Here is a 4,750-nt window from a genome sequence, read left to right as displayed (position 1 = left end):
TTACACCTCTCAGCCCCAACGCCTCTCTCCTATTGGACAGGTGTGTATTGATATGTAGGTTACACTCTCTCCTATTGGACAGACAGTGTGTGTTGATATGTAGGTTACACCTCTCAGCCCCAACGCCTCTCTCCCTATTGGACAGACACGCCTCAACGCCCCCTATTGGACAGTTTGTGTGTTGATATGTAGGTTACACCTCTCAGCCACAACGCCTCTCTCCTATTGGGACAGTTTTTGTGTGTTGATATGTAGGTTACACCTCTCAGCCCCAACGCCTCTCTCCTATTGGACAGTTTGTGTGTGTTGATATGTAGGTTACACCTCTCAGCCCCAACGCCTCTCTCCTATTGGACAGACAGTGTGTGTTGATATGTAGGTTACACCTCTCAGCCCCAACGCCTCTCTCCTATTGGACAGTGTGTATTGATATGTAGGTTACACCCTTTGTGGACAGACAGTGTGTTGATATGTGGTTTACACCTCTCAGCCCCAACGCCTCTCTCCTATTGGACAGTTTGTGTGTGTTGATATGTAGGTTACACCTCTCAGCCCAACGCCTCTCTCCTATTGGACAGACAGTGTGTGTTGATATGTAGGTTACACGCCCTCTCCTATTGGACAGACTGTGTGTGTTGATATGTAGGTTACACCTCTCAGCCCCAACGCCTCTCTCCTATTGGACAGACAGTGGATTGATATGTAGTGTCAGCCCCAACACCTCTCTCCTATTGATATGTAGGTTACACCTCTCAGCCCCAACGCCTCTCTCCTATTGGACAGACAGTGTGTATTGATATGTAGGTTACACCTCTCAGCCACAACACCTCTCTCCTATTGGACAGACAGTGTGTATTGATATGTAGGTTACACCTCTCAGCCCCAACACCTCTCTCCTATTGGACAGACAGTGTGTATTGATATGTAGGTTACGCCTCTCTCCTATTGGACAGACAGTGTGTGTTGATATGTAGGTTACACCTCTCAGCCCCAACGCCTCTCTCCTATTGGACAGACAGTGTGTGTTGATATGTAGGTTACACCTCTCTCCTATTGGACCTCTCTCCTATTGGACAGTGTGTATTGATATGTAGGTTACACCTCTCTCCTATTGGACAGACAGTGTGTATTGATATGTAGGTTACACCTCTCTCCTATTGGACGGTGTGTATTGATATGTAGGTTACACCTCTCTCCTATTGGACAGACAGTGTGTATTGATATGTAGGTTACACCTCTCAGCAGACAGTGTATTGATAAACGCCTCTCTCCTATTGGACAGACAGTGTGTGTTGATATGTAGGTTACACCTCTCAGCCCCAACGCCTCTCTCCTATTGGACAGTCTGTGTGTGTTGATATGTAGGTTACACCTCTCAGCCCCAACGCCTCTCTCCTATTGGACAGTCTGTGTGTATTGATATGTAGGTTACACCTCTCAGCCCAACGCCTCTCTCTATTGGACTATTGGACAACGCCTCTCTCCTATTGACAGTGTGTGTTGATATGTAGGTTACACCTCTCAGCCACAACGCCTCTCTCCTATTGGACAGTTTGTGTGTTGATATGTAGGTTACACCTCTCAGACACAACGCCTCTCTCCTATTGGACAGACAGTGTGTGTTGATATGTAGGTTACACCTCTCAGCCACAACGCCTCTCTCCTATTGGACAGTTTGTGTGTTGATATGTAGGTTACACCTCTCAGACACAACGCCTCTCTCCTATTGGACAGTTTGTGTGTTGATATGTAGGTTACCTCTAGCCACACCTCTCTCCTATTGGACAGACAGTGTGTATTGATATGTAGGTTACACCTCTCAGCCCCAACGCCTCTCTCCTATTGGACAGACAGTGTGTATTGATATGTAGGTTACACCTCTCTCCTATTGGACAGACAGTGTGTGTTGATATGTAGGTTACACCTCTCAGCCACAACGCCTCTCTCCTATTGGACAGACAGTGTGTATTGATATGTAGGTTACACCTCTCAGCCCCAACACCTCTCTCCTATTGGACAGACAGTGTGTATTGATATGTAGGTTACACCTCTCAGCCCCAACGCCTCTCTCCTATTGGACAGACAGTGTGTATTGATATGTAGGTTACACCTCTCAGCCCCAACGCCTCTCTCCTATTGGACATACAGTGTGTATTGATATGTAGGTTACACCTCTCAGCCCCAACGCCTCTCTCCTATTGGACAGACAGTGTGTGTTGATATGTAGGTTACACCTCTCAGCCCCAACGCCTCTCTCCTATTGGACAGACAGTGTGTGTTGATATGTAGGTTACACCTCTCAGCCAAACGCCTCTCTCCTATTGGACAACGACAGTGTGTATTGATATGTAGGTTACACCTCTCAGCCCCAACACCTCTCTCCTATTGGACAGACAGTGTGTATTGATATGTAGGTTACACCTCTCTCCTATTGGACGGTGTGTATTGATATGTAGGTTACACCTCTCTCCTATTGGACAGACAGTGTGTATTGATATGTAGGTTACACCTCTCTCCTATTGGACAGACAGTGTGTTGATATGTAGGTTACACCTCCATTGGACAAACAGTGTGTATTGAACACCTCTCTCCTATTGGACAGACAGTGTGTATTGATATGTAGGTTACACCTCTCTCCTATTGGACAGACAGTGTGTGTTGATATGTAGGTTACACCTCTCAGAAACAACACCTCTCTCCTATTGGACAGACAGTGTGTATTGATATGTAGGTTACACCTCTCTCCTATTGGACAGACAGTGTGTATTGATATGTAGGTTACACCTCTCTCCTATTGGACAGACAGTGTGTATTGATATGTAGGTTACACCTCTCTCCTATTGGACAGACAGTGTGTATTGATATGTAGGTTACACCTCTCTCCTATTGGACAGACAGTGTGTATTGATATGTAGGTTACACCTCTCTCCTATTGGACAGACAGTGTGTATTGATATGTAGGTTACACCTCTCAGCCCCAACACCTCTCTCCTATTGGACAGACAGTGTGTATTGATATGTAGGTTACACCTCTCTCCTATTGGACAGACAGTGTGTATTGATATGTAGGTTACACCTCTCTCCTATTGGACAGACAGTGTGTATTGATATGTAGGTTACACCTCTCGTGTGGACCTTTATTTTATTACAGTGTGTATTGATATTCTGTTCTTGTGTGTATTGATATGTTCTGTGTTCTGTGTTCTGTCATGTTTCATGTTCTGTGTCCTGTCATGTTTCATGTTCTGTGTTCTAGAAGACAGACAGACAGACAGACAGACAGACAGACAGACAGACAGACAGACAGACAGACAGACAGACAGACAGACAGACAGACAGACAGACAGACAGACAGGCAGACAGGCAGACAGACAGACAGGGCCTGTATTAGCCCCTACAGACAGACAGGCAGGCAGGCAGGCTGGCAGGCAGGCAGGCAGGCAGGCAGGCACAGGGCCTGTTTTAGCCCCTACAGACAGACAGACAGACAGACAGACAGACAGACAGACAGACAGACATTTACATTTACATTTAAGTCATTTAGCAGACGCTCTTATCCAGAGCGACTTACAAATTGGTGCATTCACCTTATGACATCCAGTGGAACAGCCACTTTACAATAGTGCATCTAAATCTTTTAAGGGGGGTGTGAGAAGGATTACTTTATCCTATCCTAGGTATTCCTTAAAGAGGTGGGGTTTCAGGTGTCTCCGGAAGGTGGTGATTGACTCCGCTGTCCTGGCGTCGTGAGGGAGTTTGTTCCACCATTGGGGGGCCAGAGCAGCGAACAGTTTTGACTGGGCTGAGCGGGAACTGTACTTCCTCAGTGGTAGGGAGGCGAGCAGGCCAGAGGTGGATGAACGCAGTGCCCTTGTTTGGGTGTAGGGCCTGATCAGAGCCTGGAGGTACTGAGGTGCCGTTCCCCTCACAGCTCCGTAGGCAAGCACCATGGTCTTGTAGCGGATGCGAGCTTCAACTGGAAGCCAGTGGAGAGAGCGGAGGAGCGGGGTGACGTGAGAGAACTTGGGAAGGTTGAACACCAGACGGGCTGCGGCGTTCTGGATGAGTTGTAGGGGTTTAATGGCACAGGCAGGGAGCCCAGCCAACAGCGAGTTGCAGTAATCCAGACGGGAGATGACAAGTGCCTGTCTATTAGGCTTCCTGTGTGAGGCAGGGTCGTAGTCTGCGGATGTTGTAGAGCATGAACCTACAGGAACGGGCCACCGCCTTGATGTTAGTTGAGAACGACAGGGTGTTGTCCAGGATCACGCCAAGGTTCTTAGCGCTCTGGGAGGAGGACACAATGGAGTTGTCAACCGTGATGGCGAGATCATGGAACGGGCAGTCCTTCCCCGGGAGGAAGAGCAGCTCCGTCTTGCCGAGGTTCAGCTTGAGGTGGTGATCCGTCATCAGACAGACAGACAGACAGACAGACAGACAGACAGACAGACAGACAGACAGACAGACAGACAGACAGACAGACAGACAGACAGACAGACAGACAGACAGACAGACAGACAGACAGACAGACAGACAGACAGACAGACAGACAGACAGGGCCTGTGTTTTAGCCCCTACAGACAGACAGACGGCCTGTGTTTTAGCCCCTACAGACAGACAGACAGGGCCTGTGTTTTAGCCCCTACAGACAGACAGACAGACAGACAGACAGGGCCTGTGTTTTAGCCCCTACAGAGTGACTGACAGCCAGGGGACAGTAACATCATGCTCTGTGTCTCTGCGTTAATCC

Source organism: Oncorhynchus nerka, unplaced genomic scaffold, assembly GCF_034236695.1.
Source record: "Oncorhynchus nerka isolate Pitt River unplaced genomic scaffold, Oner_Uvic_2.0 unplaced_scaffold_839, whole genome shotgun sequence".
Taxonomy (NCBI): Eukaryota; Metazoa; Chordata; class Actinopteri; order Salmoniformes; family Salmonidae; genus Oncorhynchus; species Oncorhynchus nerka.
The sequence above is the reverse complement of the archived record's forward strand: the minus strand, read 5'-3'. Positions refer to the sequence as shown.